At 51.1% G+C, this 23762-nt stretch overlaps 1 protein-coding gene across 2 annotated transcripts in view; it reads right to left on the reverse strand.

Moving 5' to 3' along the window:
* Positions 1 to 23002, reverse strand: part of LOC101581062 (serine/threonine-protein kinase PAK 6) — a 36620-nt gene extending 13618 nt beyond the window's left edge. Inside the window, exons 1-3 of one of the 2 annotated variants that reach the window (XM_023711771.1) lie at positions 21477 to 23002; positions 20715 to 20798; positions 8522 to 8638 (exon numbers count right to left, since the gene is read on the reverse strand). The gene's annotated coding sequence lies outside the window, so the exon portion shown is untranslated. Of the gene's footprint in view, positions 1 to 8521; positions 8639 to 8972; positions 9040 to 20714; positions 20799 to 21476 lie in introns of those variants that run through there. The other variant, XM_004623413.2, reaches the window with a different exon arrangement.
* Positions 23003 to 23762: the final 760 nt, after the last annotated feature.

The raw sequence follows: 23762 nt of genomic DNA on the forward strand, positions 1-23762 counted from the left end.
GGGGCTGGCTGGCATGTGGTGCTGGGGGATTGAACCATGGTCCTTGTGCTCTGCCAAGCTTGTTCCAAGTAGGTGCTTTAGACCACTGAGCCATCTCGCCAGCCCCCTCAAGGTCAACATTTTAAAAGGTCAAGCTGAGTGTGGTGGTTCCAATGCTGAGTGGACTCCCAGCACTTCAGAGGCTGAGACAGGAGGACTACTGCAAGTCTGAGGCCAGCTTGGGTTACATAGCCAGACTGTTTCAAAAATATCACCCCCTAAAAAAAAATCCAAAGTTTTTTTAATCAATTGGATTTATACGTATCAGTAACAAATCCAAAATGAAAAGATACCACTTACCAAAAATTTACATTAAGAATATCAAATGCATAGGAATCTAAGGAAACATGAGCAAGGTCTTCACATTGAAAGATACAAAACATTACTAAAGATGTGAAAGAATGTTCACAGATTGGAAGTTTTAATACTGTGAAGATGTCAATTACTCCCAAATTAACCTACAGATTTATTTCAGTCTCCGCATATTTCTTCTGGCAGAAATTGACACACTGATTCTAAAATGTACAGAGAAAACACAGAGATCCAGGAATAGCCAACGCAATCTTAGAGAACAAAGTTGGAGGATTGTACTAAATATATATCAAGATGTATTATAAAGCTCCCATAATTAATCAAGCATAGAACTGCCACAAGGATTGACAAATAGACCAATGGAACAGAAGTGAAAATCTAGAACGAGACCCGCTCATCTGAGGTCACTTGATTTATGGCAAAGGTGACACTGCAGCACGATGCGGAATACATGATCTTTTCAACAAATGTAGCTAAAGCAATTAGCTATCCATGTGGGGAAAGGTGAAGCCTTAGTGATGAGCTCAGGTCATGTGCCCAAATTAAGAGGAGATTACAGGGGAGTTGGAGACATAGCTCAGTGACCTAAAGTGCCTGCGTAGGCAAGCTTAGGCAGGCACAGGGGACCATGGCTGTATCCCCAGCACCACGCGCTGCCCTGGCCCTGCCCTCAGGGTGGGCTGAGCTGGCCAAAAAAAAAAAAAAAAAAAAGGATGATATTATAGACCTACATGTGACGGGGATGGTGAGATGGCTCAGTGGTCTAAAGCACCTACTTAGAACAAGCTTAGCAAAGCACAGGGACCGCGGTTCAACCCCCCAGCACCACATGCCAGCCAGCCCCACCCCCTGGTGGGCTGAGCTGGCCACACACACACACACACACACACACACATAAAAAAAAATTATAGACCTACATGTGAAAGGGAAAATAATAAAGCTGGTGGCAGGAGAGAAGCCCCAGTATGGTTACCACTAACTGCGAGGGGTCCAAGTTTGGTGGGGTCTTCTGCCACACCTGCGCTGCAGGTCCAAAGCTATCCACATCCAGAGGTCCCAGAAACAAATGAAATATCCAGGTTTTCTTTGTCTAAAGCAGAATTCTTGGTGGTGCAACTTAGGGTAGGAGACTATTACTAAAGATCTTACCTTATACTAAGATGTCAGTGCAGGAGGAAGACAATAAACATTCGAAGGGAATACATCAAAATAAATGCTACATGTTTGGCCAATGACTTCCTGCTATACCATCTCTCTACTTTTCTAGATTTTTTTTCCCCACAATTCTTTTATTTTTTAAAAAGAATAAAAAAAAGTTAAAAAAAAAAAAAAACCAACCCATTAGAAATGATACAGAATTTCACTAAACAAAACGATAGGAATTCAACAATGGTTATTATATTACATATTGTTGTCTTCAAATTAGTTGTTAAATTATCAGATATAAGCAAGCAAAATTGGTTAAAAAAAAAGTTTAAGCATTAACTGTTTCTTTTGATAAACCAGTAAAGATCACAAATCAGCAGTACAATTATCCAAACTATCTTGTGTACATACATATACATCTTTTCCTTTTCTTCCTTCCTTCCTTCCTTCCTTCCTTCCTTTCTTCCTTTCCCTCATTCCATTTGTTCCTTCCCCTTGAACACTTTCTTTCCCTTTCACAGTGTCTAGTATACGTTCAGATTTTAACTACTCTTTCAGGTTCTTATGCAAGGGAGACAATTGATGTTTACACATGCAGGTCTCATCTAGGTTTTCCTTAAAGTTGATGGATTGCTTTTCTAAAGGTAGTGAGATACTTTTAAATAAAGAGAAGAGCGATCCCTGAAGACTAAGAGACCCCCCCCCACCAAGTGTCCAGTGGTGCCCAGCCACTGCCAGTGGAGGACTTGGGTACAAATGTGCCTCATTCAGGGCACATTCAGATGTTCTGTCAAAAACTCTCACCTTGCCATTCTCAAGGCTTCCCAGTTTCCAAGGCCCTGGTTACTTAATTTGCTATGGGGCAGTGACATTCCATCCAATCAGCCCACGCTGGCTGTTAAGCTGTCAGCCCCAAGATCTCCACTTCGGCATCCACACCCCATCCACAGGGCCGAAGAGTGGTCTGCCAGGACACCACGAGGAGCGAGGGTGCAGGAGGAAGTGCCTGCGTTTCCTTCTGTCTGTCTGAAATCAATGGTGTGGGCCCCAGTAGTGATGGCAGAGCAGGAGAAAGGACAGGCTCCTGCCTAACACTTTGCCTCCACCCAGGAGAGGGAGGCTGAGGTTGGGCCTTGGTCTAGAAACACGCTGTTGTGTTTGAGAAACACTTTGAACTTCGCTTTGCTGTGTGACTGCAGACTTGACCTTCCGGTGGCGTTTGGTGCATGGCGGGGGCTGGGAGGGTGATGCCTAGTTTTTGGAGGCAAGAGTTCACCCCCACCAGTTTGGCACAGATCCTGCTGTGGCTGCTTCCTGGAACCTGGCAGAGGGGAACTGGGCAGTTCCTGGCAGAGGCTTTCCAGAGGAAATGCTGTCACACCTGGCAAGCTCAAGCTAGTGGGAGAGTTCAGTGAGCCACAGGCCTGGGGTCACTGAAGGATGAGATTGTGGTGCTGGAGGAGACTGAGAGACAGAAGGGATAGCAGCTTTTCTTGAACACCTGTTAAGGGCTAGCCATTTCCGAGGATCAGCAGTCCTGAGAAGCAGGAATTATTCACAAATCTGGATGATGCTCAAAGGGGCTATAACTTGACCTGGATCACAGAACCAGGAACAACTGAGTTGGGGCTTGAACCTGTATCTGATCCTAAAGCCCCCACTCCATCTTTCTGTCCTGACCCAGGACAAATTCACAGGAGCTTTAAGCAGTGGGGGAGATACGGCAGCTCCTGCCACCCCACTTGCCAAGCCCTTCCCTGGGCTCATCAGCAAGTGAAGCCCAAGAGGACCACAGCTGCTGCCCTATTTGTAGGGTGGCCCTTACCTGGTGTGGAACCCAGGGTTGTTTGCCCTGCAAAGAATAGGTAAAATGCTATAAAAAGGTCATGGTGAAGACGTTAGTGGTCATGGCCTGGCCTATATTAAAAGCAGAGCCCTCTGAAGGGGAACCAGGCAACCCAGAGGCTTGACCCCAGGAAGGTGGGCAAGGTCAGTGGCTAATGCTTACCAATCCACTGCAGAAAGGAAGAACCAGGGTTGGCTGTTCTGGTGCCCACATCAGGGATGAGGAAGCACTTGCAGGGTGAATGGGTCACCCTCTTTAACTGTTTCTCCTCTGGAGGGAGAAGACATCCATGTGCCAGGGCCTGTGACACCAGGGGCATCACAGAGCCAGGGCAGTGCTACACACACTAAAGTCTGCTGTTCCTCAGAACAGCTTGGAAATTTAAATAAGCCTCGCCGTTCTGGGCAGCCCTCTGGGAGTGCACGTGCTCCAAACATGCTCTGGATTTGCAGAATTTCTCTTTGGGAACCACCTTTGGGAACTGCCATGAACACTGACAGCTGTTCTCCCAGCCCATTAGCTCTGCTTTGTCCCCAGGGTGACGATGCTTTATATGGTTGTCCCCTTTACCGTCTGGACCCAGCTTTGAGTTTGGGTTGCTTTTACACACTGAACCTATTTCAAGGAAAGAATGCTTAGCACACGAAAAGCATTCACAAGAACGTCCCACAAGTAGAAAATGTGGCTTCCAGAAAGTGAAGGGGGTTGTCTACAGCTCCTTTCAAGGTCAGCAGGATCTGGCCAGCTGCGTAAGTTCTGGGATGTTGGTAAAGTACTTGTTAGGAATGAGGTCGGTGGGATTCCCCTCCATTTCCAGGCAACTGGGAAGCGAGGAGGCAGCTGCATCCTGGGCCAGCTCCTGGTCCCCAAGCAGCTTGAGGTGCCAGTGAGCCACAGTGGGGAAGGCTTCCTCCAAGGGAAGCCCAGGACCTGTTTATCCCATCTCTGCTGGTGACAAGGTGCTGGACCCATTCACATCTGCCAGCTTCTGCAGGCACAGGGAAGCTGGTGACAGCTTGTACATTAGCATGTTCTTGCTCAGGGGAAGTTCTAGGTATTTTTAATAATCATCCCTCAGAAAGGACCTAGTGTCAGTACCAGGCACTGGACTGAGCATGCCACATAAGTGATCTCTTGCCCACAAGTCCAACTGAGCACCATTACTGTCCCTATCATGCAGACATGGAACCCAGTGGCCACAGAGACTAAGTGACTTGCCCAAGAAGTCTCACAGCAGCAAGAAGAGTCTGACCCAGACACCAGGCTAAACTTGGCTGCCACCAGCCACTAGCACCCCCCACTCCATCCTGTCATTCTCAGACCCAACTATGCCACTTTGGGGGAGGGCTTATCCTAGAATCACAGCCCCCAACAGAGGGAAGCTACAGAACTTGGACCAGGATCTTGGTTATGGCCACTATGTAGCTCTACAGCAGCCTGTGGTAGGCTTTTTCCCCTTCAGAGGGAGGTCCCAACACCCCAAGATCTGCAGCACAATTGCTTGACTGCTGTAGTCCTACTTAGGATGTCACACATAAGGAGGGATGTACACTCTATAAGGACCATCTGGGCAGCTTTCCTTGAAAGAGGAGCAAATGTCTCCTTTTTGGCAGAGCCTGACCCTATTCCCATGTACTGATATGTACAGAACTGGCTATGGCTTTTCTTGTGCCTTCAATTGGCCTTAAGCAATGCATGCTGGTCTGAGGTGCTGGTAGTAGTCTCTGACGACAGCAGGTATGTTTCCCTAGAATCCCCACCCGATGCTCCCTTGTGTGAGCCAGGACAAGACCAGATCAAAAGCCAATGCTCCACACTGTCAGCTGGGATCGAGCCTCAGAAGTGACGACTTCCTGGGCTTGAAAGAGTATACATCAGTAGTAAAGTACCCCAAAACATTCTGATACTATCTCAATTGTGTAATGCAGATTACTCCTTCTGCATATCCTCCTCTGTGCATATTGCAGATGTGACTGCAGAGCTCTTGCCAAGTGGCACTCACCTGCTTCCTACCATTCTTACAGTCACTCATCCTCAAGCCATGCTTTTCTTGATGAATGAATAAAACCCAGGTCTGGCCTTGGGACAAGGCCTTTACTCCAGATAGCCATCATCATGGCTGGACTTAGGACCCCTTGGCTCCACATAACTACAAACGTGCTTTAGTGTTTCTATTCTCACCATAGGTTGCACTGGGTGTGGTAAATTGGAATTAACTGGATGGGATTCCAATAATTCCATTGGATTACATATATAAACTTCTCAGACTGAGATGACGACCAAGATGGGTTCTCTATAGAACGATGGTTCTCCCTAGCCTCTGGTAAGAATTGCTGTGAGCAGAGGACTAAATTTCACTGGAGTAGTCTCATTTGCTGGAAAGATTTTTCTCAACCGTTATTTCCTGGAGGTCATTTGAATATAACAATTATATTATTTATTCCTTTACCCAAAAATACTTACTATATACCTGTTCTACTCAGGGCTCTGTGGCCCACAGTAAGCAAGACAAGACCCTCTCCCTCATGCAGATCAATTTGCTTCTTTCAGGTAGGGGTTACAACAGGCCAGCCAGCACTGTCCAGGGTGAAGTGCTATTGTGGTACCCTGCCTTTTGCCCACCCCAGTTTTTTGTTCCCCTGTAGCATATTCCTGACAGGACCCTTCACATCTGCTCCCATGTGCTCAGCAGGGAGATCCTGTCCTCCCAGGGCCCTGGCTTCTCTCCCCTTGGTCCCCTGGCTGCCAATCTTTATATGGAGACATATTCTGCTTCCCTTTGACCCCCACCAGGGTCCAGGTCTGCCATCTGCTTCACATCCAATACAAAGGGCAAGAGAGGCAACACCCAGCATCCTATCATGGTCCCCCCAAATATACCAGGGCAATGCAGTCTCACCTCCTTTTTGGTGCAGCTGCCACCTGCAGGGAAGATCTTGGCCCCAGATTGGACACTGCCCCATTGCCCACAGGTTTGTAGATGTTGTACATGGTACCAAGTGTGGAAAATCCTCAGAGAGGCTGTGTTATACCCAGAGGTTCCACTGTCCCATGTGAGTGACCCAGGGAGATATGACATTATGCCAGGGCAGAAAGCATTGTGCAGGGAACAAGCCACATGTCTGGTCCCCTTGTTACCATCCCATACCACAGGCCTTGGTGAATCCCCAAGGAGGAGATAATGGGCTGTTATTTAAAAGTATCCAATCTCATTCAGTGGCTATGACAACACTCCAGCTGAATGAGGAGCTGGAGAGCCAGGCTGGCCAGCCAAGGAGGTCAATATTGACTCAGGCTGCCTCTTGGCCCAGCTCCAGTTTGCTTGGACAGTGCTGCATCTGAGTCATAGCAGCCCCCTGACCTTGCTTACCATATCCCCTTCTTCTCCTGGTGCACAGTGCAGCCTTCCCAGCCATGGGCTGACCTGAAGCAGAACATTCCCTAGCGGGCTGCAGGCCAGGGACGCCGCTCCCTACCTCAGATTCCAATAGACTCCACACATAGAAGCCTAAGTCCTCTGCCCAGAGTCCTGGCTGCTGACTCAGGAGGAACCTCTACAGCTCCTAATCACAAGAAGGCCCTGTGCTTTTACAGCCCTTAGCTTTTTGTATCTCTCTTTTGTTTACCTCCTTGCTTTAGGCTCAGAAACCACTGTGAGGTAGGCCAAGCCCACTGGCCCTATTTTAAAGATGGCAGGCAACAGACAGCCAGGAAGGGAAGATACACACAGAAAGTGCCTACCACAAGCATGCCGGATGCCGCATCTAATGGTTAATGCCTCTAGTGCATCTAATGGTTAATTGTAGATATTACAAGCTCTATTTTCCAGACAAAGAAACTAACATTTTACAGATGAAGCCACTGTCAAAGACAGTAGGTGTGGAGTTGGAATGCAAAGTCCCTAACTACAAGCTCTAACGTCAACCACCATGCCCAGTAGTGAGAGAAGAGTCAAATGACCAGCCCTAGGTCACAGAGCTACTTGGAGAAGAAACAAAACAGAGAGCTTCCATGCAAAGACTCTCCCCACCGCAAGCAGCAGAGTGCTCAGGCTCCTCAAGAACACGTGTATACATGACATGTACACAGGCTGCTGCTGTTTCTGCCACTAAATCTAAATCCATTATTTGTTTGTTTGTTTGTTTGTTTATTTATTTATTTATTGTGGTACCAGGGATTGAACTCAGGACCCTGCACTTGCCAGGCAGGCGCTTATTCTACTGAGCTATCTTTCCAGCCCTTCTAAATCCATTTTAGAAATGGTCCCTTCCCTGGGCCTCAGATCCCTGAATTAGGGTTTCTCACTACTCAGCCTCCTTGGACTCTGCCTTTACTTCACTCCTATTGTTACATTCTAGTACCCTCCAACAGCATCTTACCAAATGGTCCGGTCATTCCCAAAGTCCTCTAAGGAAGGAGGGCCCATGGTAGCTTAGCCTTTTCCAAGCAGAGCTGCTGAGGCTGCCTCTGGGGCTGCTGGGTGGCACAGCAGCTCCTCACAGCCGCCCAGTGAGAAGAGGCTCACCATCCTTTGTTACAGATGGCATTTAAAAGTTTGCAGAGAAGTAAAGCAACTTGCTTATGGAGTCAAAGGCAAAGTCAAGGTTCAAACTCAGCTCTTCCTAGTGGCAAACGTGCTCTTGGCCAATTGTTCTATATGTGGCCCAAGAACTCACAGCATCTCAATACATGCTGTGCCAACTACAAAAATGACCACAGACACAGAATGGAGCCTCTGCCCCACCCTCCACCTAGAAAAACGAGTCAGAGAAGCCTAAGAAAAGTCCACCAGAACAAGGCAGGATACAGAGAAAGCAGCCCATGCCCAGGTTTTAGCTCTTCTGCTAGTGGCATCTACACCACGTGTGGATGCCACCGTCTGGGTGTGTGAAGGTCCAGGGCAATGTTAGCAGGTCTGGGCACGCTTGGCCCGGATGACACTGCTTTGCTCCAGTCAGGCTTCAGCCCAGATGACAGTCAGAGGCTGGGCGAGGCCCAGAGCAGGATGTACAAGGCTCTACTGACCCGCATTGGGCCTTTGCCTGTACCCACTAAGGACTGAGGACCAGCACCTAGCAAGGGCAAGGGGCTGCCTCACTGTGCGGGGAGTGAGCCAGCCCGGGAGGGCCACCAGCGTGCCCAGTGTCCCTCAGCAAGCTCTGGAGGTTCCTTACTCACCTCTGGGCTGCTTCCTTCGCCTCCTCTTCCTCGAGCCTCCTCGTGTCAGCGGTCAGCTCTCTTAGGCGCAGAGGAGCAGGAGGATCAAGGAGCCTCCCGGGCCGGTCCTTCGCAGGCCTAGGCAGAAACAGCAGAAATACATTGCTACAGATGTAGTGGGTGTCCCCACGGATTTTGCGACTGGCTGGAGTCCAGGAGCTTGGGAACCGCCCCGCGCTCCCCTCTGACTGAGCGACCCGGTGCCGAGGCGGGCCGTGGGCGCAGGACGCCCGAATCGGAGCCTCCCCAGCCCGCCACGGCCACCGTGCCCCTCCGCCCGGCGGCGCCCATGCCGAGGTCCGTCGCGCTCCGGGGCCTCGATCCAGCCGTGCGCACGGCTGAACTTCGGGGACACAGAGCCGGAGGAAAGGGGTCGCGTGCCGAGAGGCTCGGCTGGCCATCGGGCACCCACCTGCCGCGCGGGAAGCCCGGGAGCGCTGGCGAGGCCGCCGGCCGGGCCCGCCCTCCGCAGGAGGGACCTCGGCGGGCGCGGGAGGGGCTGCGCTGCATGTTTGCGCAGCGCCGCGCACCTGGCTGCGAGTTTGATTTCAGGGTGTGGCCTCAGGTAGGACGCGGCTAGCGCCAGCCCGGGAAAATTCGCCAAAGGGCGCGGGGGTGGGGGCTCTCGGCCAGAATTGGCCCCTGCCCAGCGCCTCGCCTGACTGCAGGACTCCAGCCCCTACCACCTCCAGCCAGGACCCGGCGGCTGCGCCCCCGCTGCGACCCGCCTGCCTGAGACGCTAAAACCCGACCAGGATTATGGGGCTGAACGCGATTAATTCTTTCATTTGACTTGCAGATGCGCGCGCTGGGGCCTGCTCCTCTCCTGCACCTGAGAGGTTTGGCGGGTGCCCACCCGCGCATCCCGTACAGACTAAGCTGGAGTCCTAACCCTGGCGTCTGAGCCTGGCTGGGGTACCCTTCAGGTGCAGACAGGAGAGCACGGTTTAAAAGGTCCCAATTCTGTGTCCCATCTTGCTCACTCCTGAGAACATTCTGACCCTAGAATCCTAAGGCAGAGGACCTTGAGAGAGCGAAAATTTCCAAGAGCACCACACCTGAAATAGAGAGGGTGGAGCCCAAACAGGGGCCTTCTACTTAAATTTCTGTTCCATACTCAAATCTCCTGGTGTCCTTCCATTTGTTACCATTACTGCCCTAGCCAAAACGAGGATGACCATTCCTAGTTCCTCACTTCATCCGGGGCTTCCCTCTGGGGTAGGTTGGGACAGGTTGCCTCGCTTCTTTGGATACAGTGTGGTTTCTGTGGGAGTTGGGCACAAGGCAGGGGCCACCTTCCCCTAAGGGGTTGAGAAGACCCTTGCTGGGTGTGGGCCTCTCCATATGGCTGTGTGCTGCCTGAGCGCAGAGGTGATTCTGGCTTGGAAATTCGGTAACATCTGAACTCAGATGGCTGCCTTTAAGCGGCGGCTGGGTGATTGCCACGTCACAGAGCAAGGATAGATCTATTTATTTATTTATTTATTTATTACTTTTGTTGGGTACCTAAAATTTCAGTTACAAATTGAGGTCACTATTGCCACTCATTTTTCTTCACTGATTCTTTAGCAGTATCAATGCTATTTATGGATAAATCATTTGCATTCTGAGTTCTACAGCTATGCACCACGTACAGCTAAGGTCATCTGTGGGGACTCTCCAGCCCCATACTCACCTGTGTCCTATGTCTGGCTACACCACAAATCCCAATCTCCTCAGCTTTCCCAGGGAAGGCCCGGATGGTGCTAGGCAGTGTCACTGACCCTGTGTACATGGGAAGGTGGTGTGGAAGCCAGAGGACAGTGACCTACAGCCCTCTGCCACCTCCCATGACACATGTGCATTCCCATAGCCTCCAATCTCCTCTCCTATGCGTCCTGCCTTTCCTGAGTCCTTTCTTTTTCTTTTATCTCACTGGATACTGTAGGCTGACTCTGGGTCAAAGCCTAATTTCTGTGGCCACCCAGGAAGCTGACTGCTGACTTCCCTAAAGGAGCCATGTGAGAGTGACAGGAGGGGACACTGTGTGACTTTGCCCACAGGTTAGTTACGCAGGGACATCGGTGTACTGGCCTGATACTGGCCACAGGAAGAAGTTGTACTGTCTGAAGGCTGGAGAGGGAGAGTGATTGCTGAAGATTTGAAATGAACCACAAGCCAAAGTTAAAATGAAATGTATTATGTGGTTGAACCTAGAATCAACACCCTAAATTACTTTTTGCTGGCTCACAAGTGCATATGTGAATTATTTTTCTAACATAAATGCCTTATATTCTTAAACCATAGCTCCAAGCAGTACTTTTGAACTATTGAACTGTAATAAAATGTGATATTACAATATTATCAGAAATGAACTGGTATTTAACTTGATGTGAATCCAGGTATCCCATAATGGCTACTAGCTAAATCCCATCCTCACTCAGAGAGAGACAGTCTAGAGAACCCTGGGTTCCCTTCACTCTTGGGAGCTGCAGTGGGGCTTGGGGACTTGAGAAAAGGCAGAGGCTGATCAAGGAGTTGATGAGTACTTATCACTGGAGGTAATCAAGAATGGCTACTGGGTTGGGGAGATGGCTCAGTAGAATAAGCACTTGCCTGGCAAGTGCAAGGACCTGAGTTCAATCCCCAGAAAAAAAAAAAAAAAAAAAAAGGAAAAAGAATGGCTATCATTTAAGTTTACCAAAGAAAAATTTCTACATGGAATGTAAGTTGGGGATCTCTTGGGCCCACGCTTCTGTGCCTCTGGTCTACATGTGGTTTGCTGCACGGGGTTGATGAGGCCCTGCACATTGGGATGCCTGGGGCTCACAGGCTGGGTCCTGAGTGATTCCTTCCTATGTGTCACCTCCTCCTTCTCTGTTTTCCTCTGAGGCATGGCCAGCCCAGCCCTGCTCAGGAGAGGGCAGCATAACAGTGTAGCAAACTTCAGGAGCAGTCTGAAGGCAGCGCTTTCTCCAATGTACATGAGCCTCCCTCAGGCCCCTTCCCTTTTTAGGTTGCTAAGGAGGGAGTCGGGGTGGAGAAACCCTCTTCTGAAGAGACTTGGCTGCTGGCATTGGTCTCTGGCTGAAGGACCTGACCAGGCACTGCCATTCTACAAATTGGGCAGGAGCCCTAGACAAAGACATCAAGAACAGATATTTCCCTGCCTGCTCTGGGAAATGTACGGGCTGCCAGGGCATCAAGGCAGCTCTCCCAATCCTTCTTCAGGCTGTCAGGACTGCTGTAACACCTGAGCACCAGCAGCCAGGGCTGAGCGCCCAGGTTAGGGCCAAAAATGAAAGATACGGATCGGCTTGTGGTTTAGAAATACAAACACATTATCCTTTCCCTGAGCTTTTCTGCCCGAGACTTGAAAGCTTCCTGGGGATCAGGAACCTGTTAACAAGCTCTCTCACTCCTTGCTCAGCTTCTTGCTTGGGATGGCTCTGTCCTCCTTTGCTAATAATAACAATAACGCCTACCAATTACTGAATGCTTCTGGTGGGCCAGGCCCCACACTAAGCTGCGTGTATGACTGCTGGAGTCCTCACTGTCCTGGAATGTAAGCACAGCACTGCTGTCATTCTCATTTCACAGATGAGGACGCTGAGGTGCAGAGTGGTTAAGGAAGCAGCTTAAGGTCTTATAATTGCTGCTACATACTGAACATTTACACCTCTCTCCAAATTCATATGTTGAAATCTAATCACCAATGTGAAGGCATTAAGCGGTGAGGCCTTTGGGGGTGATTAGCTCATGAAGGCAGAGCCCTCATGAATGGATTAGTACTTTTTACAAAAGAGCCATAGGAGGTTCTAGTGAAAAGACTGAATCTGCTGCAGTCTTGATCTTGGATTTCTCAGCTCCCAGAACTATGAGAAGCAAATTTCTGTTGTTTCTAATGAAACCAGTCTATGGTATTCTCTTACTGCCGGCTGAATGGAGTGAGCTTATTACTGAGCTGAGAACCAGAATCTGATTATAGGTGTACTCAAGTCTGACCCTGCCACTCAGAAGGCTTGGATGCAAGGTCTGGCTGAATAGCTGGGGAGAGGCCAGCACAGACCACTGCCCAGAAGCCCAAGTCCTACGGGCTCCAAGCTACAGAGGGACATGCCCCTGCCCTACCTATCAGCAGTACGTGGGGATCCCATTCTGGCACTGAATGTGAAGAGCATGAGTGGTCACTGAGTCCCCATGTGCTGAAGTCCCCTAGTCATGAGCGGGCACCCGGCCTGAAGTCCTTGCGTCTGCCTCTCCCCAAGCCATCTGTCCTCCACAGATCCAAAATGAGCCCCACAACATGAAGCCCACGTGCAGGGACATAAATGGGGAGAAGGGGACAATACATCTGCTCGCTCATAGGAGTAGCTCCCCTCACACACACACCTGTCTTAGGGAGCTATGGAGCCAAGTTTGGCGTGGCACAGAGCAGCATCCCAGGACTCTTCCAAAAAGGCTGCCACTACTAAACCATTAAACAAGTTTATCCACTTCAGACCCCAGAAAGAAAAATGTGCCCCCAGCCATGTCTGGGAACCACTTAGGTGTTTAAGAAAAGTCTAGAGGGCCCTAACTGGCTGCTGAGTGGTTCTGTCCTGCTGATACCCTGGGGCTCTGCAGAGGGAAACTGCCCCCTCTAGAGCCTCAAGCCTTTCTCTGCTCCTTCTTCTTGAGTTTGGTCTGTGCTGGCTGGCCTTTGCCAATGGGACCACAAGGGACTGTCCCTCTAGCACAAACTCGTAGGTGGATGGACCCTGCCTGATATCCCAAAGGGGCCTGACAACTTGAGATGAGCTGCTCAGGTGCAGGGACCAGCGCAGGCTATGGCACCCTTCTCAGGTCCTTGGAGGTGGGAGCTAAGCTACCCTGCAAAGGGCTAAGAACAGAAAGCACCACCTCTGCACCAAGGACACTTATTTGGAGACATGATGAATTCGTTTAATATCTTCCACTGCAATTGCTCTGCAGCCCCTGTTCTTAATGGTCCCCAAAGTTCCAGCCAAGTGTCTCTTGCTGGCACTTCAGCTCTTTGGCTGGCTTTTTGTTGGCAGAACTAACAGCTGGAAGCCTCCTTAAGTGGAAACCTTTCCATTGTCCTTTCTTCTCTCTCCTGAGCCCAAGTGGCCTCTCTGAGTCTAAAGCTGGGGCAGGCCTGGGCCAGAGAATACGACGAGGACAGGTGGGCATGGGGGGAGCAGGAGGCCTGAGTCTGGCCAGGTAAGACCCTAAACCCAACTCCTGGAAGGACAGTCTGAGTGGGCATGATGCTGGCGGCCCCTGCCCTGTAGGTGGAACACCTTAGCTCTAAGTGCACACCCAGCTGCAGACCAGGTGGCCTCCTGGGAGCACCAATCCCCAAGTCAGTGTCAGAAGGTAAGTCCCAGGCTCCTGGTCTGGGCAACACTGCTGCCCACTGCCTGGGTCTTTCCTTCCCTAGCCCTAACAGAGCTCCTGACTACTACAGAGCAAGCTGCCTCTGGGGACATTTCTTGTGAAAGCTAAAATGATAGGTTTGGTCACACCACTGCCACACCCTCACCAGTGGCCATATAACAAGTCCTATAGGCTGGTGCTGCCCTGGTGGAACCTCCTGCCTTGCCCTGACTTTTTCTCCCCTTTACATTCATCCCTGTCCTGAACCTGGCTCTATCCCTCTCCAGAGCTGAGTCCTACCCTCCCGCTACCTTTCTGGATCCCAGATTCAATTTCTTTTCTTTCTTTCTTTTTCTTTTCTTTTCTTTCTTTCTTCTCTTTCTTTCTTTCTTCTTCTTCTTTTTTTTTTTTTTTAAGAACTGGGGATTGAACTCAGGCCCTTTTGCCCAGATTCAACTTCTAGCAAGATCCATTCTAGTAGAACATAAAAGTCTGGCTGGGGCCTGGTGGCAAGATGCCTGGTGACTACCCTCCATCTGGTAACTTCTGGTGATAGCTATTACACAGTTAAATTCCTTCCTAGGTTCAGAAGTATAGTGTGTAGTGGCACACACCTGGAATCCTTGGACTTGGGAGGCTGAGGCAGAAAGATCCTTGTGAGCTTGAGACTAGTCTGGGCTAAAGTGTGCTCAAGGCCAGCCTAAATTACATAGTGATACTTTATCTCAAAAAGAAAAAAAAGGGCTGGGGAGATAGCTCAGTAGAATAAGTGCTTGCCTGGCAAGCACAAGGGCCTGAGTTCAATCCCTGGTACCATAAAAAAATAGGTAAATAAGAAAAAAAAAGTATATACCAGCACCTTCAGCAAAAAGACAAGGGTGTCCCAAGCACCCCTCCCCCAGCCTCTGACCCTGTTCTCTCAATTCCAGTCACTTTCTTCATCACCCCCTTCTTGTTAGATGCTACCTGGGACACATGGAACTAGATCAACCCATTTACAAATTCATTAGATCTGCCTGTCAGAAAGCTGTGGCTTGGGTACCATGAGGTACGCTTGGGGAGCACTCGGTTAACAAGCATAGCCCAAGCTAGAGCTCCATGTGGCACAGGAAACAGGGTGGGACAGCAGAGCACAGGCTCTAGTGAGAGTACAACAGGCAGCTACGTTAGATAGAAATACGCAGTCAGAGAGGGACTGGGCTCTGAAGCAAGGCAACAAACAAACAACAACAAAAATAAGTATAAAGGCCTCAGACTTATGGCTGGAGGCACATCTAAAGAAGACCAGACGTCAAGACTGAGAAGCAGGGGCTGGTGAGATGGCCCAGTAGAATAAAAGCACTTGCCTGGCAAGCGCAAAGGCCTGAGTTCAATCCCCAGTTCCACAAAAAAAAAAAAAAAAAAGAAAGAAAGAGAAGCAGTGGCCAGACCTACATGTCTCCCAAACAGATAGCAGTAACTTGAAATTAGTAACTATGATTAGCATCCCCGGATCCAGGAAGTCCGGATGGGCACTGGTTGCCCAGGTCAGTGACCAGTGCATATAGACCCATCCCATCCCCAGAATGCTTTTGTTCTTTCCATGTACCCTTGCTACACGGCCTGCTTCTCTACTGGACTAATGTTAGCCAAGCAGCATTGCTACAGTGTGACCTTTGCTGTACCCACACTTGACAAAAGGCCTTGGTGGCAACCCACTTGGGATCCCTCCTGTCTCTCAAGAGCCATTTCTCAATAAATCTTTCCTACTCTTAACCTCTGTTTTTCCTTAAAATTTATTCTTCGATTTCAGAGGACACAAACAGTACATCTAACATCTAACATCGAACATCTCACAGGTTAAGAGTAGTATTTTTCTTATATTAAGAGCAGGAGGCAGATTGGAGGGATGTGCATGCGCCTTGCCTCCTGGAGGTTCTCCCACTCCTATGTGGAGCCCCTTTGATGCTGCTGTGGATGGACAGGCAGCCTGGACAGCAAGAGTGCTGGGCAGAGAGGTGGGGCCCTGGGACCCTGGGAAGTGCCCCCTCACCCCTGTCAGCTGGGTGATCTCAAGACTCGCTTTACTTCTCTGGGCCCATTTCCTTCTCTAAAATGATGGGGTGGGGGCAGGGTGGACTCTCAGAGGACTCTGTTTGGCTTGATTGCGCTATGGCAATCCAGGAGAGTCAGCTCCTTTCTGGGTGGCCCTTGATCATCCTAGCTGAGCTGGAACTGTGCTCTGGCCAGGCAAGGGAGGCTATGGAATAACTGGTCCCCTCTGCCCTGCGCCTTCTTGCCCAATTTCATATGGAGCCTCATTTGAAGCTGAAAGAAAGAAAATGGAGCTGGAGATGCTCCAGGCCAAGAAGCTTAACTACAGAACCAGTCCTCCCAGTTTTAACTCTGCAGCTGCCCGCAGCCCTCAGGAGCCCTTTCACCAGGCAGGCAGCTGCAGAAGGCCTTGAACAAGGTGGCGGGTTTGCGGGAGAGCAGGCTGGATCCTGCAGCTCTGCAATCAGGAGCCAGAACAGTGTAGAAGCTGACCTGAGCTCTCTGACCCCCCAGAGGCACCCTCCCTGGGGCCTCAGCAGCCAGAATGAAGGACAGAGCCCTGCAGGCTGGGGGTGGGGACAGAAGGCACAGACGGAGGAACACACACAGGTTGTCACCAGGGCAGAGATACACGGATTTGCTGATCAAGATGATACCTATGTTGCCACAGGTACCCACGAGTGAGCAAAGTGGCTGTCAGCACCCTCTGTAAATACTTGGGTCTCTGCGGCGCTTGGTGTTCATTCTGAGGTTTACAGAGAATGCTGGTCAGTGCAGGCATCCCTTCGCTGGATGTGAGGCCCCTGTGGTTTCTCAGGTTGTTATGAGACTTGTTTTTTCGCTTGTGACTTTGGCCAGAGTATAGTGACATGCACTTACAATCTGTCATGTTCTTTCAAGGTTTGCCTTGAAAAACAAGGTTTGCCTTGTTTTTGTTTTATTTTTTATTTATTTATCTTTTCCAGTACTGGGGATTGAACTTGAGACCTTGTGCTTCCCTGGCAAGTGCTTATGCCACTGAGCTATATCCCTAGCCCCTTATTTTTGTTTTAAATAGAATTCAGAATTATCTTTTCTAAATTCATAGGCCAGATATCCCTCTGGTAGAAAAAGCAAACATCTGAGACTGAGTCTTCTGATTACTAGGCTATTCCAAGTTATTTGCCAAGATGGTCAAGGAGTCTCCTGCGGGCTCCAGTCTGTCTCCTTAGACTTTACATGGGTTCATGAGGCCACTGTTTCCTAAGGAACTGAGGTCACCACATGCCCAAAGAGGGGTGGGATCCCGGCCACTCCTGGCTCCTGGTTCCTCATACCAGGTGTAGCCCACTCCAAGTCTCTGAGACCTCAAATTCTAGAGTGGAGAAAGAATTGTTACTAGCTTCAGGCAATTCCTTAGAGAACCTCAAGCTAGACAACCTGCTACTTCTCACCTTGGCCCTGGGGCAGGGGCTGGCTGTCTGCTCATTCAGAAAGGGCAGTTTCCCAGGACTGGACAGACAGCGCACCCTGAACACAAGCGTCAACCGTGGCTTCCCAATAGTGATTTTATACTCATTTTCTGTTTTATCCTGGGATCTACCAAGGGTTGCTGAGCTCGGATCTAGCAGCATTCTGAGACCCTCAGCTTTTCTTCAGGGGAGAGCTCTCCCATAGTCACCCCTCCCGAAGGAAACCCTCTCTGATTGCCTTCAACGAGGTGTGGCCTCTTCCTCCTGGCCCTTTGTCCCCCTCAGTAGGTCTCCTGCTGTCTTATTTACTCCCATTGGCAGCCCTGTCTCATGGGCACTGTAATTATCTCTGTGGGACATGGGAGGAAACTGAGACCAGAGACATGAAGTCACTTCCCCAGGTCACCAGGAACAGGCAGTGCCAGGCCTGACCTGCTGACTCTGCTCTGTTAGACTCCGCAACACCCCCTCCTGCTGTGTCTGGGCTTGTCTTCTGCCTGAACCTGAAGCTAGAAGCTACTTTCACCTGTGTTTCTCATTCCTGACTTAATCTTTTTTGTTGTTGTTGTTGTTGTTATTATTGAAATAAGATCTTGCTCTACAGTTTAAGCTGATCTTGAACTCATGATGTATGTAGCTCAGGCTGGCCTCAAACTCATGGCAATCCTCCTTCCTCAGCTTCCTGTGTGCTGGGATTGTAAGTGCATGTCACTATGCCCAGTTTTTTGTCTATGCTTATAAAATTTGACATTAGAAACCATCTTCCAGGATTGATTGAAATGTATAAATTACCTAGACTAGATGAGTCATGGCTGACAACTTCAGGGATGCATCTAGGTCCCAAAGTGAGCAAAATGACAAAACCACCTAGTCGGGTTCTTTTCCATTCCTTTGTTCTTTTCCAGGGTTGCAAACTTCCCAGGGTAAGAGCTCTGCTCTGCTTCTCCACGAGCGCTTTTCCCCCACCCCCACCCAGAGCTTTTTCCTTAGCAGACAGGTCCCACATCTTGCCAGGTGTGGTGGTCCAAATGTGGCCTTCCCAAAGTTCACGTGGGACATTTAATCCCCAAAGCAACAGTATGAGAGTTTGGTTGTGAGGACTCTGCCCTTGTGGATGAATTAATGTCCTTAGCATGAGGGTTTATTAAAAAAGCGAGTCCATCGTGCTCTTGTACCCCAGCACTCTTGTATTTCTGCCTTCTGCTGCAGGTGACACAGTATGAAGGCTCTTGTCAGCTGTGAGCCCTCAGTCTTGGATTTCTCAGGCCCCAGAACTGTGGCCCAAATAAAGTTCTGTGGTGTGTAAGCTGCCCAGTGTCGTGGGGTACGTTATAGCCACACAGAGCAGGCCTAGGCCCTGGGAAATGACAGTCCCTTTATTCCACACCTCCTACTTCTCACCTTGGCCCTTGGGGGAGGGTGCTGGCTGGCTCCTCATTCAGAAAGGGCAGCTTCCCAGGACTGGACAGAGAGCCCACCCTGAACACAAGGGCCAGCCGTGGCTTCAGGAGCTCCCGTTCCCGTGCTCTGGCCCAACCTCCTGGCTAGCTCACTTCTTTCCACCACAAGTTGACAGAAACAGCCCTCTCCTTGAAGCCCCTGGGGTAGGCTGCCAGATACCCGTCTATAAGGTTTGCTGGTGTCTTTCCCACGGCCAAGTCTGGCTGAGCTACGTGCTGGGCCTCTCCATGGATGGCCTGGATAGCACCATTCTCAGATGAGCCTGTGCTGCCTTCTGCACCAGGACTCTGTCCACGGGCTGAGTGTGTAAGAATGTAGTTTCCAGTCTCAGCCTCTTCCCTGCCTGGCCCTGCCCTGTGTCCTTCACAGAGGGATACTCCCACAGAGGTGAGCAGGTGCGAGAAGCTGGCTGTGCTGAGCCTTCCCTGAGCCCTCTTCATATCCCAGCAGCTTTTTCATCTCCTGTCGCTGTGCCCTGGCTTCTGCTGCCTGCTCCCTCCTGGCCCAGCCAGATCTATCCTGCTGGCCTGCTGTTGCCTGATGCCCACTTGCCCCTGCCACTCTGCCTCCCAGCTGGGCAACTCTGCATACCTGGAGCCACTCAAGCTTACAGCCAACCTCTGGAGAGAAGCAGGAAGTTGTCCTCAACTGGGTCATCATCCTCAGCCTGGAGCCCGGTATGGGAGAGCTGGATAGGCTCTCTTCATGACCGTGGTTCCATGTGTCCTCCCAGGGAAGGGGACATTGCTGGACATCCTTAGGAGCAGTACAGAGTGGGCATTGCCTTGGCTGGAATACCCTGGTCCTGTGCCTTGCCTCCACCTGGCCCATTCCAGAGAATGCAGACCTCTCACAGAAAATCGGTCGGTCCCTGGAGGACTGGAAGGCACATGCAGGCCCCATACGTCCATCCTGCCACATTCCCAGGCACAGAGTTCCCACCTGAATCATGTGCTTCCAGAAGGACTGGCTCCTGGTGGCAACCCTCTCCTGATTCTCTTGTCACTAGAGCTCCCAGTCTTGCCACCTGGAGCCTGACCTGTCATCAGGATCACTGCAAGGAAGCTTGCCTGCAAAGGGGCTCCTGGGTCAGCTCAGTCTCCACTAATGAGTTCCCATGGGACTGGGAACCAGGCCCAAAGGACCTGGGCGTCACACAGTCCCGCACTGTTATCCATTGCTAGAGGTCAGTTCCCACCAGAACCAGCTTAGGGAAAGACCATAGGCAGAAATGCAGAAACCATTGGCCCTGGTGTGTGGTGCCTGGAAAAAAGCAAATAGGGGAATGTGCTCCTTGGGGCCCCTGAGCTGTGTACTCCTGAGCTCACCGGGCCTCCTGTCCTCAGGCCCACCAGCTCAGACAGCCTGCTGAGCCTGGGGAGCTGACACCTGTGACAAGCAGCCATGCTCAGTTAGGCGGCTCCTGACCTGGGCCTGATGCTGAGTTTCAGAATCTGTGCCAGGCCAAACATAGTGAAAGGGCATCACTTGGGCCTGGGACCCAGAGGACGCTCCATAAATACTTGAGGGATGAATACATGAGGGGGAGGTGAGAGGAGCCTCCCGTGGTGGCACTGGCCTGGCCCAGCAAGAGCTGGAGGTGAATGCAGAAACTGTAGAAACCAGCCTGTTTCCTGGCCAGGGACCCAAAGCCCAGCCTGGATTAGACTGTTTCAAAATTCAACTGTAGGGGGGGAGGGCCGGGGAGCATGGGACTCCTTAGCCCAGGAATTCAAGCTTCTTTAGGAATGCAGTGAGTGCCCTGTTCCAGGTGGGGGGTGGCCTTGACACCCTGGCACCCAGTCCCCGCCCCAGGAAGCCAGGGCCTGCCACAGCAGAGGGGACCTTACCTTGGCCACGCCTTCTGGGCAGGTGGGCCTCACGTTCTCCTGCAGCAGGCTGGTGCTTGTCTCCAGCCCAGGAAGTGATGCTCCCTTCAGGCAAAAAAGAAAAAGAAAACCTCAATACTTTTCTTGCCAGCCTCTTCTCCCAAAGACTCCTGGCTGGTGTCCGCCTGCCTCTGTGGGCACACAGCGGCCCTCTCTCCGGCAGCTTGCTCACTGGTATGCCAAGAGCTGCCAGCTGTGTGGGGGATGCAGGGCCCATGCCCCTCTGTTGGGCACAGAGGGAATGCCTTGTGGGGGCCTAGGGCTCACAGGTGGCCCCATCATGGCCCTGGCCAGCACCCTACTCCCTGAAGGTGCTGGTGGGCTCAGCATGCAGTGCTCATAGGTGCTGATCAGCCCTGCATAGAAAGTGACAAGGTTCTTGGCAGGAAGCTGTTTCTTTGGTGTTCAGGGCTGTCCAGCCCCCTAGTAGCTTTGGCTTTCACCCTTGGGACCACTTCCTACCTTGGCATCTTGCTGTGTCTCTGTCCTTGGACCAAGAGAGGGCCTGGGCCTGCAAGAGCTGGCAGCTGCTTCTCAACCTGCTTAGGCCATGTGCTCGGTGTCCCTTCTGCTACACCCAGCAGCACCCAGGCCAACCCAGTATCAGTTAGGGTGAATCCCTGTCAAGTTCCCCATCCGGCTGTCCACTGGCCAACCGACACACCCTCACCCGCTTACTCTCTCACATCCATGTGGGGCCACACCCAGCACAGAGCCACCTACCTGCACAGGCCTGCCTAAGCCAACCCAGGCTGGCTCTTCAAATGCCACTCTGACCTTAGAAGCCACTCCTTTACAGAAACATTCCTGTGAGAGGCCCATTCAAAGCCAGCCCGGGGAGGACTCCAGTCGGCGGGGACAAGGCTCCCCTTCTCTCCTGACACCTCCGGAGGACACCCAGGCAGCCGGATCACCATGTCTGCTATTGCACTCTGCCGGCTGCGGTCTTTTCCCAGGCACCTCTGGCCCCCTCCATCGAGCCTTCCGTGTCCTCAGGGGGTGGCGGCAGATTCCTAGCAAGTCTCATCTTCCTCCAAGCCGAGGTAGGGAGGGGAGAGCTAGAAGGGGCGGGACTCAGGTGCAGCTCCAAGTTTTCAGCTCCCAAAATAATCAAATGTAAAAGGGAAGGAAAAAAAGCTGTGGAGGGCGGGTGACTCAGTGGCGGTGGGCCGGCTTAGTCACCTGGATGGCTGCTTGCGGCTCCTGGCGTGTCAGGAAGGGAGCAGTACCCTCCCCCATCCATCGTCAGAGGCAGCGGGCCTCACAGTCTTCGCGAGTCCGCGCTCCCTGGCAGGGAGGAGGCGGCCCCTCCCGCCGGCCCTGGCCTATCGGCCGAAACCCTACCCCGGTCGCCCTTCCTCCACCTGCACCGCTCACGTTAGGATTTCTCCATTAAATCCTCAGGCAGCGACCTGCTCATTTGGGGCGCGAGCTGCTCCAACGTTGCTTGGCAATTTTGATATCGTTGGGGGTTGCCATGGGGAGGAGGGTGATGTCATTGACACAGAAAAAAACCCACTGATTTTACAAATCAGCTGGGCTGGAGCTATTTATAAGAACACGTTTTTCTCTGCCTTCCTCTATTGAGGGAAAGGGAGAGGAAGGGCTGCCAGGCTGCTCAGGGGAGCCTCTTGTCATCCACCCTACTCTTGCACCTCCCCACCTCTGTAGCTCCCCACCAGCTCCCCCAGGTTTGAAGCTGCAGGACTCAGACTTGGCAGGTGCTGGCCACAGCTGGGCTGAGCTCTGCTTTGTGTCTCCTCTGGTTTTGCTGTGAAGGGCAAAGAGTAGCTTCTGGGGCTGGGGGAGGGGATGGTGCCAGGCAGGGCGGGTGACAGAGTCCTGGTTGGCAGGGACCAGAAGCCAGCCACTCTACAAGGCCCCTTTGTTTTTTGGCCCTGATCAGAAACAGGGGCATTTGTAGGGAAGGTAGCATCAACTCCTGGAAGTGCCCACCCACCAGCTGCCCCAGAGCACCAGGGAAGCTGTCTGCTTGTGTCCTCCCTGTCTTGAGCCTCGGGGTGCCTCACTGGCTCCTTTTCTTCTCCCTATGTCCAACTGCATAGTGCCCAAACCGTAGCCCCGGTGCCCTTCATGTCCCTGCCCTCTAAGTGTGTGCCACTCCGCTGAAACACCTCTTGCCTGTGGCTTTGAGCAGCAGCCTGGTCCACCACCCCGACCAGCCAGTGCTTGGCAGCCAGGTGGACAGCTTCACATCCGCCCATCTAAGGAGGCACAAGAGATACATAGTATTTTTGAAATTTCCTTCTGAATTTTTCCCACAGTGAAATAATGTGATATTTCCTTACAAGCCCAGGAACTGAGTTTTCACGGAATTGAGCTCACATCACAGCTCCGCTGTTCATCAGTCAAGTGGCCTTTGACATGCTGCTAAACAAACTAAACCTCAATTTCCTCACCAGAGAATGGGGATGATTTCACTTGCCTCTCAAGATTGTGGGGATTTAATGAAGCAAGCTCCTGGCACAGGGACTGCTCATCTTAAGAGCTTGATAAACATTAATTCTCTTCTCTACTGGCCTGGTGAATTCAGTTATTGCTCATTCTTATCCATCTGCCACGTTAATTTCCCCAAACCATGAGCCCTATTACTTCCTGTCCAAAGGTCTCAAACAGCACACATGGACATTTTGAGTGAACTAACTGCACAATGTTTGATGTCATGACATTAAATAAAAACTTTGGGCCAGGGAGATAGCTGGGTGGTCTAAGTACCTACCTGGCAAGCACAAGGACCTGGGTTTGATCCCCAGTACCTCATGCTGAACTGGCCCTGCATTGTACTGGCTTTGAAAACCAGGCATGGTGGTACATGCCTGTAATCCCAGCAATGGGGAGGCTGAGACAGAATCACTACTAGTTCAAGCTGCATAGTGAGACTCTCTACCAAATAAATAAATAACAATTAATCGCCCCATCTAAGGAGAGGGCAATTAGCTATTTCCCTTTAACTTGGTTATCAGTTCTATTTAGAGGATCCTGTGGCTG

This window comes from Octodon degus, unplaced genomic scaffold (genome assembly GCF_000260255.1).
Source record: "Octodon degus isolate 3935 unplaced genomic scaffold, OctDeg1.0 scaffold00002, whole genome shotgun sequence".
Classification (NCBI taxonomy): domain Eukaryota; kingdom Metazoa; phylum Chordata; class Mammalia; order Rodentia; family Octodontidae; genus Octodon; species Octodon degus.